The sequence below is a fragment of the Aotus nancymaae genome, unplaced genomic scaffold (genome assembly GCF_030222135.1).
Source record: "Aotus nancymaae isolate 86718 unplaced genomic scaffold, 86718_ANA_hifiasm-v0.15.2.pri h1tg000006l, whole genome shotgun sequence".
In the NCBI taxonomy this organism is placed as follows: domain Eukaryota; kingdom Metazoa; phylum Chordata; class Mammalia; order Primates; family Aotidae; genus Aotus; species Aotus nancymaae.
In genome coordinates, this window is record NW_026988417.1 from 87,784,820 (window position 1) to 87,800,793 (window position 15,974).

Consider the following 15,974-nt stretch of genomic DNA (forward strand, 5'->3'; position numbering starts at 1 on the left):
GGCTGGAGTGCAGTGGTGCCATCATAGCTCACTACAGCTCCAACTCCTGGTCTCAAGGTATCTTCCTGCCTCAGCCTTCAAAGTAGCTCTGACTACAGGTGTGCACCACCACACCAGACTAATTATTACATTTTTGTAGAGATAGGGTCTCACTGGGTTGCCCAGGCTGGTCTCCAACTCCTGACCTCAGGTGATTCTTCCACCTCTGCCTTCCAAAGTTCTGGGATTACAGGCATAAATCACCATGCCCACCCTGGAACATCATTTTTAGTTGAAAATGTGACAGACAAACTAACAATTCAGACTTATATATTGAGTAGACATTTTTGTCAAAATGAGTGAACTAATACTTCAAGGCAGATAATTGATAGTGTTTATGCCAGTGATAAAATTTGAGCTTTCATGTAAAAATTGCAATTTTGAAAAATTTTGTAGCTGCCACTGTGACCTTGAGAGCATCCAGATATTTAAAATCCTTTTGGATGACATTGGTCCAGATATTACCAGGTGTGATTTTTTGTTGTTGTTGCATAAGGAAATGTGTTGGCTAGGATGGTCTCCATCTTTTGACCTCATGATCCACCCACCTTGGCCTCCCAAAGTGCTGGGATTACAGTCGTGAGCCACCACGCCTGGGCTAATAAATATTTTATAAATATCTTAGTTTAAATTTTGAGTATGGTGAATGAAACAAAGATAAAACAAGAACATAAATAAAAACAAACCTAAACTAAACATAAACAAAAATAGAAACAAAAGCTCTTCTGGATCCTTATTAAGCTTGAAGAATGTAGAAAGTTCCTGAGACCAAAAACTTTGGTCACATAGCTCTAGACCCTGAGTTACAGCAGGGACCTTCATGCTGAGGTCTAGCAGGATCTTGTATAACCTGTTAATACTTGTCTCAGTACAATTATTACAACTTCATTTTTCTCACTTCTTGATAATGTTTAATAATTAATATGTACCTTTTACCCTCCAGGTACCATGTTAGGTGTTCAGAATTATTTTAAGTGAAGATTTTGTCTTCTGCTTATTTTGGAGCTCTTCTAAAGCCTATCCATATGTTATACTTATTTTTATTTCTCTAATTATAATAAATATGTTGACTATCTGGTTTTCTCCTTCCTGTTTTCTGTAACTTTATAGATAGAGAGTTGTAGCTTTTTATTTGTCTTCAGGTTTTTGCCATTTGTTACTATGACAGAGATTGGCTAATATTTGAGCCAGTATGTAATTTTTTCTGGTGTGGTTGAAACAGTGAAATAGGTAGCTATCTTTGGGGCATTTTGAATGTATGCAATGATTTATTGATTGTAGAGATAAAAGAAAGGCAAGAGAGGGAGAAAGATGGAAGACTTTAACAAAGTATTTGTGAAGTGTTTTCCACATCTATTCCTGACTTTTTCAGGGTCTAGGGAAAGAGTACAAATGGAGAACTACAGACCATATGTCAAAATATTTAAAAGTTACACATTTAGCTAACACATTAGTAAATAAAATATATATGGCCGGATCTGGTGGCTCACGCCTGTAATCCCAGCACTTTGGGAGGCCAGGGTGGGCGGATCAGAGATCAAGAGATGGAGACCATCCTGGCCAACGTGATGAAACTGAACCTCTACTAAAAATTTAACAATTAGCCTGTTGTGGTGACACATGCTGTAGTCCCAACTACTTGGAAGGCTGAGGCAGGAGAATCACTTGAACCTGGAGGCGGAGGTTGCAGTGAGCTGAGATCGTGCCATTGCACTCTGGTCTGGCAACAGAGGGATATTCTGTCTCAAAAAAAAAAAAAAAAAAAAATATATATATATATATATATATATAAAAAAATATATATATTTTTATATGTATAAATTATATATATCTTTTATATATATATAAATTATATATATTTAATATATTTTATATTTTATAACTTTATATATAATATAAAAATTTTATATAATATAAATTGTATATATTATATATAACATATTTTATAAAATGTATATTTTAATATATATAATATATTATATAAAATTATATAAATTATGTATAAATATATATTATATATTAAATATATAATATATAAAAATATATTTTAAAAATTACATATAAATATATAATATATAAATAATATATATTATACATATATTTTACATATATATATAAAATACACACACACACTCACACACACGCACACACATATTTATCCCCTTTCCCTGACAAGTATTCCATCTTACCCACAATATATTATGTAAATATTTGCAAAGCAGCAGTTTATACCAAGTAATTATGGATAGTGCGACTTCAACGTGATTGTGATTTTTCCCAAGGACTATGATTTATTATAGGGAGACACAGCAGCATTGTTCAGACAAGACAAGAATAGGGAGAAAAGATTTACACTTATTTTATTTGCTCCTTCTGTTTCTTCTTCCATAGGGAAAACATTCACTTTGTTTTTCTTTGTGTGAGTGGGGGTCTTTCATCCCCACCAATAACCCCACTCTCCAGATTTCCTGGAAGGTGCACAAGTGAGCAATTTGCAAGGTTTCTTTTCACTCTTCAGCAAGCCACACAAGCAGCTCCCCTTTATGTCAATATTGTTCTTTTCAGTTTCTCAAACGAACTGAAGTTGGAAGGCCATGTTCCAGTGTAGAATTCTTATATTTGTGTGAATTCTGTGCTGACTACTGCTGCCTTGGGTGAAGTTATCTGACTTTTGTCCCATGGCCATCACCCCGTTCTTTCTGCCTGTTACTGCACTATGAGGGACTTTTTTGCATGTATTTGGCCTCCACATGTTCATATCTAAAGGCATTATTAGTGTGGGCCATATGGAACCTGTGTTGGAATCATCAGGTGTGTTTCTTAAACATTCATTTCTTGGGCTTCACCTCAGTGTGCCACAAAGTTAGATGTTAAGAGTGTTTTCAGTCACAGGTAATATTTGAGGTGTTCCTAGACAGATGAATCTTGGCACTTAGCATCAATATTTCAGTGTTGCCCTAAAATCTTTCCTTTAAACCTGTTCTCTCTCAGCAACTCTGTGAGACTGTTATTCCCATTTTTCTATGTGTATACTGTAATGCCATTGGGAAATTTGAGTCTTGAAATGGCCTTCATATATATCTTTTTCTAATGCAAAGAGTCTACATTTTATTCTTCAGGATTTGTAGATAGTGTTGTTAGGGAACACCTGCTCTACAGTTGTGGCGACTCTAGAGAGATAAGATACTTTTATGTCAACATCAAAGAAGAAATACTGTTATGAGATGGGTAAACAAATGCAGAAAGCTTCTGCGGGCAAAATTCCCCTCTAAAACTTGAGGAAAATACTCTCTTTTCACACTTGATTTTAACCAAAAGGCTAAGCAATAATACTATCGTTTCAGTAAAATCAGTTCACATTAAGTAAAGCAAAGTTTTAATTTATAATTTAAACTGAAATATTTAGTGAAGAAATATAAAATAATTATTAAAGAACATCTGCTGATTATTTTATGTACATGTAACAGTGTTATAAAATTCACATTTTAATTTGCTGATAATTTGCATTTTATAATACTATTCTTAAAGGAAATAATTTTAGGTATCCAGAATAATATTTCTGTCAACAGAGAAGTTTTAGATTGAGTCGGGAATTGTATGGAAATACCTATATTGTTTTTGGAAAGTTTTTTTTTAAGAATGAATAAATTGAAAACTGATTAATATTTACATAAAACAAATAATGAAGCCATTTACTCTACTTGCTTTTTAAAAAGTTAATATTGCTCTAGCCCATAAAGTAGCTAGGGGGATGCTAGTTACCGTTAACCACACAGTACTCTAGTTGTTTCCCTGACTTAAAATTAACTACCACAGATCTGTAATTTATAATGTGAAGGCATTTTAGTCACTGGATTATCTGGATTATTTAGTATTTTGCATCCCTGTGAAATACTGAATGTCCACTTGTTTATGGAATTATGTAAACTTTTTGTGCAGTTATTTTTGGAATTATTATTTAGTGTAACTGAAATGTCTTCCTAGTGATAAATAGCTACTGTTTTTCAAAACTGCCAAAGAAAGCAGCCTAGGATTCAATTTTAGGTTGCATAAACAAATCAACCTAGTATGGTTAAGAAATGGAACCTGAACTGGAAGAGTTAATCTTCAAGTTCAGCTTGAGCTGTGTTTACTGATCCTTTTCTGCTGCTTCTTGCTAATTGGCACCTCCGACTTCTTACTAATTAATGGGATAGCAAGGGGCAGGTGGCGCCAATCTATTTTGATAATCCTTGTCAGCAATGTCTGTGTAATCTTTTTGTTTAATTATAATGAATGTGCAATTGGGGTGCATGAACTTTCAGCAGTTTTTTTTCCCACTGGAAGTTCACTGGTCAAGGAAAGTTTTGCAACTGCTGGCCACTGCTTCGTAATGCATACAAAGCCACTTGTTTTATCATTGTAGTTGTAGTAATGGAAGTCACTAGTGGAAGTAATCTATGCTTCTTTAAAACTATACAAGTATAACTCCATCCAGAGAACTGAAAAAAAATTGCTTCATTTAATTGTGCCCGCTGCCCCCCTTTTTGGAGTAAGGGTAAGAAATTTTGTTTAAATAGGGACATTTAATTTTAAGAGTGCTTAATGGATGAAAATATTAGAATAATGTTTTCTCTGGAAGGAAGAGCCTAGGCAGGAAGTCAAAATAAATGGAACTGATTTACTTAAGAATTTGCAAGGTTTAGCTATGAAATGACTAGATAAATGATATTTTTGGAAAGTAAAGTTACCTACCAGAGAATGCATATTTTGTTCATTTCCATTTTAGAGAAAATATTATGTTTTCAAATATAAAGGTGGGTTTAGGTAAAATCAGTTCACCATATTAGGAGTATTGAAGTTTGGGGACTGGTCTTAAAGTTGTGATCCATGCAATGCATTATTTATTTGTGGGAAGTGGGAGAAAGGGAGGGAGGAAGAAGTCAAAAAACACCTCCTTGGCTGTTAATACCTTGAAACTTAGTGGAAAGGAAATAACACCCAATTTATAAGGACTCCAGTGTAAACAAACAGGAGCTATGATAGGAAATAGCAGTAGAGCCAATTTATAAGACTTGGTCCATGTTCATTTTTCAGATAAAACTTCCTGTACTTACTCTTAACTGTTTGAGCTAGACCAAAATCAAAATAAATCTTCCTCAAGTGGTGAAAGGAAATGTTTTAATTGGGGGATATTTTTGGAAAATCAGAAATAGTTACTTCCAATATTGGTACCTTGATAAAATTTAAAATTATTATTGAAGAGAATAGTGTAAATTTATACAATCTTGGGTATTATATACCTTATAGTTTGTTATATAATAAAGCTTGATTTTATTCGTACCTAGCCAGAGAATCTTGAATTATCTTAATTTAAATTTACAATTAAAATGAAAAAACATTGCCTTAAATCTGTGGTTCTCAACCTAGAGACACATTTTGTCCCCCATGGGACATTTGGCAATGTGTGGAGACATTTTTTATTTTTACTAATGGGTAGGGATGCTACTGGGATCTAATGAATAGAAGTCAGTGATGCTGCTAAACATTCTATACTGCAAGGACAGTCTCCTACAAAAAAGAATTATCTAGCCCAAGATGATAGTATTGCTGGTTTAGAAACTTGCCTTACCTAAATGGTGCTGTCTACTGGTAAAACACTATTTTTATTTTGTTATTATTTTCGAGAGAGGGTATTGCCTGTTGCTCAGGCTGGAGTACAGTGGCATGATCATAGCTCCCTACAGCCTCCAACTGCAGCCTCCAACTCCAGCCTTGAACTGCAGCCTAGGCTTAAGCAATCCTCCTGCCTCAGCCTCCTGAGTAGCCAGGATTACAGGTGCACACCACCATAACCAGCTAATGTTTTTATTTTATTTCTATAGAGATGGGGTCTTGCCTTGTTGCCCAGGCTGATCTCAAACTCCTGGCCTCAAGTGATTCTCCTGCCTTGCCTCCCAAAGTGCTGGGATTACAGGTGTAAGCCATCATGTCTGGCTATCTTATTTATAATCACTGGATTGCGAAGATACTTGAAATTTTATGAAGAAAATATGCTGAAAGAAATAGTCATATATGGGCATGCAAGTATTGAGTTGTGTGGGATTAAGTAACAGCATATTCCTGATATTTAATTTTTTTCCTTAGGTCTGAAATATAATGGGAAATAGCAGTTACAATTTTTTTGTAGCTTTTTATTTCAGTTTCTACCATATTTATATTCCAAATGGAAGAAAGTAGAGTACCTACTTGGCCTAGAAAGAATGTAGTGCAAATGCAGTGATTGCCTTATTGCATTCTTTTGTGTGTATAAATTGTTGCATCATTGGCTTGGTGTGGAGTAGCTATAAGTTAGAGATTTTAAAGAAGATTTTTAACCTAGCGGATAAATTCAACCTTTGGTTCATCTGATTTAATAAAATTTAAATCTGGTGTTAATTTATTATGAAATCAGTAGCTTTATTCCAAATTAAACACTTTAGCTGCCTATTTTTCTTTCATGATATTACTGCAACTAAATAAATGCCGATTAGGATACAAATTTTTTTTTTTTTTTTTGGCATTTTGGTATTCCTCATTGGTCTACCAAAATTCACTAAATCAGTTCTTATTGGCTTCCTTATGTAATAGGGCAGAAATGCTATGCAAAATTTTAAGTTGTGTAATATTTTATATATATAAAAGGTGCATGTATGTATAAGTCATGTGAGATATGGAGCATAAAAAATGTTTCTGAACCCACCACCGTACCTCAGAAATTTAAAATGAACACTGTTAATGGTGTTTGGAGATTGGTGGAAATAGTTAGAGATGTATATTTGTTCTTTTGAACTGGTCTATTCTCATGTATTGGCAAAGCATGTTCTATCTAAAGAGTTTAGCAGAAAATTAATAGGAACTTACGTGAGCAGTGGGAAAGGTTTCTTTTACACGTGTTACCCCAAAATAGCTTGCTAACTATGTGAAAAATAGCTTATTTAAAAAACAATTCCATTTTGTTTACATTTTCTTTTTTTGGAGAGAAGAAATAGGACAGGCACAGTGGCTAGCAGAGCTGAGAAGATGCATTAGATGGTGAGAGACTTTGTCCGCAGAAACAAGAAGGCTCCTTCAGCTCTGTGACTGTGGTATGTTTTATAAGGAAACCTGTATCTAAAAATAGATGCTGAATGAAACTTCTTTTTACACAACCATATGGTTTTTAAAGGGCCACTTTGTTTTATTGGAAAGAAAATATGAAAACTCCCCATTTAGAAACAAGTCTTAGTAGTGGCTGTTAGAAAATATCTTTTTGTGCACTGTTGCTAGGTAAGTGTTCCAAATCACATGTGTTTTCTGACCACATTGAATAAGTAACTACTCTAAGCAATCAGCATTTCTCAAATTCTATTAGCATGAACTTCTTTTTTAATGATAGTTGAAATCATTTATAATCATTTGGCGTGGTCAACTTTTTTCTGTGAATTTTGGCAGATGTTTGATATTTGAAACAAAATGTGAAATGGAAGAAAAATGTATTGATGTCCTAGGTGTGACCTTTGCTATTTATATTTGTATATTCTTTTAAAAATTCACGTGCTGTGCCTATTTCAGAGCTTTAATGTTATGTTCTATGGCAGGAAAGTATTTTTATGATGTTTTGAAGTGCATGTACCCACAGAGTTCATTTCTGTGGCATCAATTTTATAAACTCAAATTTCTAAAATTTGAATTTATAAAAAGAATGTGGAAATTGAGTTTTTAAATGAGGCATTATTAAAATGATATTAAAATACAGTACTGCTAATTTAAATGAATGAGAAATATTTACTATAAAATACATTTTCCTTCTTACAGAGGAAAAGAGAACAACCTGTTCTATTGTGAGAAAAACTGTGTGGATCACCAGTAATGTCTTGATGTTCAGGTTAGATATAAATGAAAGCTACTCTGTTAGCTACTCTAAAGTTAGAACTGAGGGAAAACTTCAGATGCTTTCTTTATTTCCAGAACCACAGTACATCTCTTTTACAGTGAAATTGCCACTACCTTATTTTCCTTCATGGAAGAGTATTTCTCATTTCCAATGTAAAGCCTATAAGCCTCAAAATATATATAACCCAACGTGTTTCCAGTTTAAACACACTTCCACCCAAAGCTTTTCTCCATACCTTTCTCCTCTTTCCTCAGAGACCTTTGCCTTCTCCTATACAACACGTGCCTGCCAAGAACACTTCCAGTATGGTGAAATGTTTTAAATGTATATGTTCTTTCCAACTCTTATGTCAGACCTTTGAAGTTATTTCAGATCTAGCAGCAATGATGGCAAACCTTTAAGGCTCATTTGTTTTATTTATTTACACTTACGAGACAGTGTCTAGCTCTGTCATTTAGCCTGGAGTGCAGTAGCACGTTCATGGGTCATTGCAGCCTGAAACTCCTAGACCCAAGAAATCCTTCTGTCTCAGCATCCCAAATAACTGGGACTACAAGCGTGTGCCACTATGCCCGGCTAATTAAAAAAAATATATAGAAAAGAAGTCTTGCCATGTTGCCCAGGCTGGTCTTGAACTCCTGGGCTCAAGTGACCCTCCTGCCTTAGCCTCCCAGAGTGCTGAGATTACAGGCATGAGCCACCACATGCAGCCTCACTTTTTTAAAAATGTGTTTCACATAACATGTAATTTGTTCCGTGTGACAATATTGGAGGGCATAAGGGATTTCTATTTTATAGCAAGAACGGATGCTTGGAGGGATTTGGTGACCTCAGAACTGCAGTAGAGCTGGGATCCTGTGATCCTTAGTTTGAGGCACTTCCCTTTAGGCCACTCCTAAAATTTATTTTAAAATCGAGCAAGATGACCATGCTTATTGATAGCAGTGTTGAATTCAAAATTGCTAAATCTGTAAATTAGCCCATAAAGCCAAAATTCTTAGCTATTTGAATAATGATGATTGTATTAGCTAATATATTGGAATCTCCATTTGCACATTGCACGTTCTTTGTAATTGAATAAGTAACTTTAACTTGTCTATATTTTAGAAAGTTCCCTTTTCCTCTCTGATGATGAGAAATTATCGGTCTTGACAATTGAAGTTTTTTCATTTCTTTCAGGCTATAATTTTATCTTCCAGTTTAAGGTCTCCATTTTTTAGGATTTTCCCCACTTTCTAGAATCCTCCTATGTCTTCCTTCCTAGGTCAGTTGTTAAGAAAAGTGTAATAAGCCTTATTATACTGAGAGAAGACTATCAGGTCCTGATATCTTCATCTGTAACCCATGGCATCCGTCGCTGTGAGAGTTACCTGAAAAGGGCTTATTGTCATACTGTAAATACAACATGAACATGGATAATTCAGTTTACGTCATCAGTTTCCTAAGTATCAATTGTGCCAGTCTCAGTTATAGATGGTTGGGACATTGTTGTGAACATGACAAAGTACCTGTGTTGATACACAGAAGACAGACAATAAATACAAAAACAAAGACTATCAAGCCATATCAAGATAAATGCTCTGAGGGAAATAAAATGAGGTAAAAAGTTGGTACTTTTACTTAGGATGATCATAGAACTGAAACCCAAAAAAATGAAAATAAGAGAGGGGAAGAAGTACAGGGACTGTGGAAGGAAATTAGTTTTGGGTATGTAGGGAGAAGTGATAGAAAGAAAACCAGTCTTCATGGAGTATTTTGGCAAAGGGGAAAGAGATAAGATGATATGAGGTCAAAGAATCAGATTGAGGCCAAATCATGTAGTCCACAGGAGTGAGTGTGGTTTTGTTTGAAATTGGGAGATGTTAGGCAGGGAAGGCATGTGTGATTTCTACTTTGTGGTCAGGTCATCTCTTTAGTTGCTGAGTGGAGAACTGTGTTCATGGCAGGACACAGTGGAGATAATAGACTAATAAGAAGGCTGTTACAGTAGTTTTTGCAAGACAGATAGATGATGGTGACTTGGGCTAGAGTTTTTGTGGTGGAAGTGGAGAGAAAGGGTTCAACTTGGTATATATTTTGAATATAGTGCTACTGGGTACCACACTTGTGGAAGTGTAAAGTATGATGATTGACTTGGCATTTTGCACATGAATTGTTTCATAGTCTTCTTCATCGTGTTCTCAGAAGTTGCTGCTCTAGTAGCTTTGAACACTTCGTTAGAAGAAGAAGGTGAGTGGGACAAATTTTGGAGTTGATCTTTAAATTTGAAAGTGATTTTCAGAAACATCATCTTTATTAGAAAGATGAATTTTGAATTTTTTGAATATATGTTATAGAACTTTGATCAAAGTCTTAGTTCACTGGAATGGTTTTTTAAATATCTGTTTACTATAGGATAGGTTATCAAGATAAAGAACATTGTTGAAATTTGCGCTGGGAATTTGACAGACTTCATATAATCTTAACAGCATTATTTTAAGGCAGCACATAAAATTGTCAATGAAACATTTGTTAAATTTTTATTAGCACTGGCATAGATTTACAATTGCATGTTTATATGTCACAAATATACCTGAGGGTACGTCAGGGCCTCTTGTATAATCAGTGTGTACAATATACTTTTGCTCATTTTATAGAACAAAGAACATAACTTTATTATGTGGAGGTTTATTATCTCAGTCTTTTAATTTATAACATTTTAATCATGTATATGACTTTCTTGATGCTGAAATCTTAGAAATTTAACTTCAAATTATAACATTAGGGTTAATTGTAAAATAAAGAAAGGTATAGCCTTTATAACACAATTGTAAAGCTGTACCTCCTGCAAAATAGCTCTCTGTCCTTATTGACTGTCTACATTAAGCTTGATTTCTTACCATTTGTTATTCCAAGTATTTTATACCTTACATTCTCTGTATAATTACTAGTAATTTTCATATCCTGAAAAAATTGCTTTAATATTCATATAATTGTTAGAGGTCATTAGAAGTTTTTCCCTTAATGTTTAAATTATTTTAGATAAAAGTGGTAATTAGAAGATTATCCCTAATCTTATTTTTCTAAAATATGGGTAAGGGTGCTATAGTTAGTTTTTTAAAAGTCTGTACTTTTAAAGAAATGAAAGGAAGATTTTTCTCCTTCCCTCCCTCCCTTCTGTCACTCCCCTTCCTTCCCCTCGGCTCCCCTCTCCTCGGCTCCCCTCCTCTCCGCTCCCCTCTCCTTTCCTCCCCTCCCTCTCTCCCTTCCATTCTTATTTATTAGAGGTAGGGTCTTACTCTGTTATCTAGGCTGGAGTGCAGTGACATGATCTAGCTCACTGTAGCCTCAAACTTCTGGGCTCCAGAAATTCTCCTCCCTCAGCCTCCCGAGTAGCTAGGACTAAAGGCATGATACCACCGCAGGATAATTTTAAAAATTTGTTTTATAGAGATGGGGTCTTGCTCTGCTTCCCAGCTGTTCCCAAACTTCTGGGCTCAAGTGATCCTCCTGCCTCAGCTTCCTGAAGTGCTGGGATCAAAGGTGTGAGCCACTATGCTCAGCCATGATTTTTCTTAACTACATTTTTCAAATTATCCATAGTACAGGTTATTGCTTCTTTCTCTAAGGCCCACTTAAAAAGAAATAGTAGTCTTTAAGGGTCAGAAAATCAGCTAGCTTTGTTTGTACAACATGATGAAAGGAAATATTTGTTACCAAAACTGGCAGGACTTGTTTTTGTTTTGTATTTTATTAAAAAATAAAGTTAGAAATAGAAGTACTGATCATTTCATAGATTAATTTGTTGGGGTCTTAAACGCTAAATCTGTTATCTGAAGTCATCTTATTAAAAGATGTAGGAGAACCCAAAATTTCTCTACTTCTTATCCCCATATTCTGCAGGCATGTGATTCTGAGGGGGAAACTCAGCTTGCTTTATTATTCATCTTTTCTTTAGAACTGGATGATAAATGCTGAGCCATCATGTCAAGCCTATTCTAACAATGCCCGGAGTAACAATAAACCTTTTGTGATGAAAATGGCGTAGGATAGCTGTTTACCAGCGTAACCATCGTAAGCTTACTTGTTACCTATATTTCATGTACTTTGCACATAGACAGTCTTCAGTTTACTATCTTAAATAGGATATAACCGTTTTTACTTTTAGTGTTGTACTTTTTTCCCCAGACTGCTCAGATAATTGAGTAGATGAGATGCCTGCTTTTATGCACATAAACATATGTGTTTTTCATTATGTTCTATACTTTTTATTGGCAGTGCTAATAATGACCTTTTATCTGTGTATTACTGTCTACTTGATCATTCTATGTCAAAGATTGCCTTGTAGAGGTAAGCTTTCCACTATAGAAGAGTCACCATCTTAAAGGAAAGCACACTCATACTCAAATGATTTAACTTAATGAAGATCATCTCTTCAGTGCAGAGGCAACAGAAAGGCAGGGCCAAAAGCACTTACCCCCAGGAGGTTATATATAGGATGATTGGAGACATTCCTAAAGACAATGGAACACTAGCATTGTGTAAGAGGGAGGCTATTTCACTCTGAGGGCTCATGCTGGAATTAACTGGTGTCATTTTGAAGGAGGGTTTTGCTAATTGGCATCTCCCAATTGTATATAATGCCAACACCTTTTTCTATTAATTATTTCCCATAAGTATAGCTCAGTAAAGCAAAACTCCCTCCAAATGTATAAAGGTTTAAAAGTAACTGTTGGAATTTAATTAGTTTCCAAAAGCCCTATGTGAACTCTAACAGTTGGTTGGTATTATTTGTATAATGTTTTGTTGTTTGACTTTGGAAGCATTATGTTCATGTATTGTGGTGATGGCCTGCTGAGTAATTGCAAGGTTCATTATACTACCAAGACTGTCAAGGGGTATTTATGGATATTCATGTGCAGTGAACCCTTGAACTTGAACTGGTCATTCTTGTCTCCCATGACTGGAATTGTGTTTACTCTAAATGGCAGGAGAAACTTTAATTATGAAACTAGAAAAGAGGCAAAATTACCTTCATTTAAAATGGTAAATGGACTATTAAAAAATGTACCTGCATTTTGCACTCTACTATAAAAGTTGCTATCTCTTTACTGCCAAGGAAACACATAATAATTCTAAGCTTTAAATTTTTAAAAGATGCCTTGTTTTTGGTAGAGATATGCTTCTAAGATTATGTGTTTCTATGAAAAAAGATATGAGAAATCTACTGTTTCCAATGAAGGAATTCTGTCTATCAACAAAATATTAAAGTTGATAAACAGAATTAAATAATAAAAATTAAAAATATTAATATAAAGTTTAAAATGTGATCCAAGCATTGTACATTTATTAGAAAATGTTTAAAAATGAGGAAGAAATTTTAAAAGGAAAATGAATTTATATACAGATTTATCAACGAGTATTTGTCAAAGGTATAGTATATGTCATGATAATTGAAGTGATCTCTTATCTATGTCTCACCACTAGCCTTTCAACTTCTTGAGAATAGAAACATTTTCTTAATCTATATATTTTCTCTTAGTTCTCAATGCAGAGAGCATATTCAGTGATATTATGTTGAACTGAATTGAGAGCTGAGGGAGAAGATGGCACATTAGAGAGGAAAGTAATCAGGAGTGGAATGACATGATTGGACTGTGAGGTACATAGAGATGGAACTTGAGAATTAGACCGCACAGATGCTTCTGTTTTCGGAAGCTTGGATCACATACAGAGAATATTATGGATGGATTGCAGATTTTTTTTTTTTTGAGGCAGGGTTTTGGTGTGTTTCCCAGGCTGGAATGCAATGGTTATTCACAGGTGCAATCATAGTATACTATAGCCTTGAACTCCTAGACTCAAACAATCCTCCCACCTCAGCTTCTCAAGTAGCTAGGACTACAGGGACACAGCACGTTGCCTGGCTGCCATTGCAGGAATTTAAGAAGCTACTCTGACTGCAATGTGGATCATGTGGATAGGAGAAGAAAAACAATGCTTTGATTACCAGTGTGAATTATATATAGTATCCCGGAAATCCAGGTTGAACAAAGGGGTTTAAAAAGTACTCTTAAAAATTGTTTTGACTGGGCAGGGTGGCTCACTCCTGTAATCTCAGCACTTTCGGAGGCTAAGGTGGGAGGATTGCTTGAGCTCAAGAGTTCAAGGCTGCAGGAAGTATGGTCGAGCCACTTACTCCAACCTGAGTGACAGAGCAGGACTCTGTCCCCCACAAAAAAAAAAAAAAAAAGGTGAAATACGGTAACATAAAAATTCTCATCTTAATCATTTATGTTACAGCTCAATAGTATTCATTACATTCACATTGTTTGCAACCAATCATCTCTGGAGCTCTTTTCATTTGAAGAAGCTAAGACTGTCTTAGTCTACTCAGGTTGCTACCACAAAATACCGTAGACTGGATAGCTTAGACAACAGACATCTATTTTTCACCGTTCTGGGGACTGGGAAACACAAGATCAAGGGGCTTTTGAAGCTTCTGTTCCTGGACCTGGTGAGCTCCTACCTCCTGGTTTGCAGCTGGCTACCCTTTTGTGTTTTGCTCTGTCCCTACATAGTTGGGGGAGGGGGAGAGAGTGCGCACGAGAGCGAGCGAGCATGCACAGGTGTGAGCATATTCAGTGAAATTATGTTGAACTGAATTGAGAGCTGAGAGAGAAGATGGCACATTAGAGAGGAAAGTAATCAGGAGTGGAATGACATGACTGGACTGTGAGGTACATAGAGATGGAGCTTGAGAATTAGGCCGCACAGATGCTTCTGTTTTCGGAAGCTTGGATCACATACAGGAAATATGGATGGACTGCAGATTTTGTTTAAGGCTGAATAATATTCTGTTGTAGTGTAACCCATGTTTTGTTTATCCATTCATCCATTGATGGACACTTGGGTTGCTTCCACCTTTTGGCTATTGTGAATAATGCTGCTATCAACATGGGCATACAAGTATGTCTTTGAGACACAGCTTTCAAGTCTTAATTTTTGAGAAACTGCCATGCTATTTCCATAGCTGCCACACTGTTTTACATTCCCTCCAACAGTGCACAAAGGCTCCAGTCTCTCTGTGTCTTTACCAACACTTGTTATTTTGTGTTTTTGATAGTACTCATTCATGTGAAGTAGTATCTCATTGTAGTTTTGATTTGCATTTACCTAGTTATTAGTGACTTTCATGAGCATATTGGCAGTTTTTATATCTTCCTAAAAGAAGGAAGTCTAAGTCCTTTGTCCACTTTTTAACTGGGTTGTTCATGTGTTGTTGTTGAGTTGTAGAAGATATTTATATATTCTCAATATTAACCCTTCATCAGATACATTACGGATATATTTTCTTCCATCTCATAGGTTGCCTTTTCACTATCTTGATTGCATCTTTTGCATAGAAGTTTTTAATTTTAATGTAGTCCAGTTCATCTATATTTTTCCCCATTGTTACCTATGCTTTTGGTGTTATATCCAAGAAATCATTGTCAAGTGCAATGACATGAAGTTTTGCCTTTGTGTTTTCTTATAAGAGTTTTATAGTTTTAGCTTTTACGTTTAGGTCTTTAATCCATTTTGAGGTAATTTTTCCATATGGTATAAGTCTCCAACTTCCTTCTTTCACAGTTTTTGCAATATCGTTTGTTGAAAATATGCTCTTTTTCCTTTTGAATGGTTTTGGCATACTTAGTCTACATGTACTGCAAGAGCAAAAGTGTTTGAGTGTGGAAATGAGGGAATGGCCTAAGTTAAGGCAGAATCTTGGAGACAGTAATACTAAGTAAGTTAGTCATGGGGGCATTTCCAGGAACAGAATGGTGAAACTTAGAGGAGGAACTTAGACCAGCTTCCTGAGCCAGAAAGATGATGTCTGCAATGTTTTGTTTGTGTTTTAAGGATAGCAAAGATAGACAAGGAAGTGTTAAAAGCACGGACAAAGATGAAAGACAGGCACTCCCTGTCCCATAGTGAGGAAAACGAAGTGTGTAATTATAATACAAGGCAAAATAAGTATTATGAAAGTTCAGAATAGGAAGCAATCATTTCTGCTGAGATT

The 15,974-nt window shown here is 35.3% G+C and overlaps 1 protein-coding gene across 7 annotated transcripts in view; it reads left to right on the forward strand.

The window, feature by feature from the left end:
- BMPR1B (bone morphogenetic protein receptor type 1B) overlaps positions 1 to 15,974 on the forward strand; it is a 395,211-nt gene that overhangs the window by 260,718 nt on the left and 118,519 nt on the right. The window contains exon 1 of one of the 7 annotated variants that reach the window (XM_012437731.2): positions 7,124 to 7,145. The exons of the other annotated variants lie outside the window; for them this stretch is intronic. The gene's annotated coding sequence lies outside the window, so the exon portion shown is untranslated. Of the gene's footprint in view, positions 1 to 7,123; positions 7,146 to 15,974 lie in introns of those variants that run through there. 7 annotated transcript variants of the gene reach the window in all.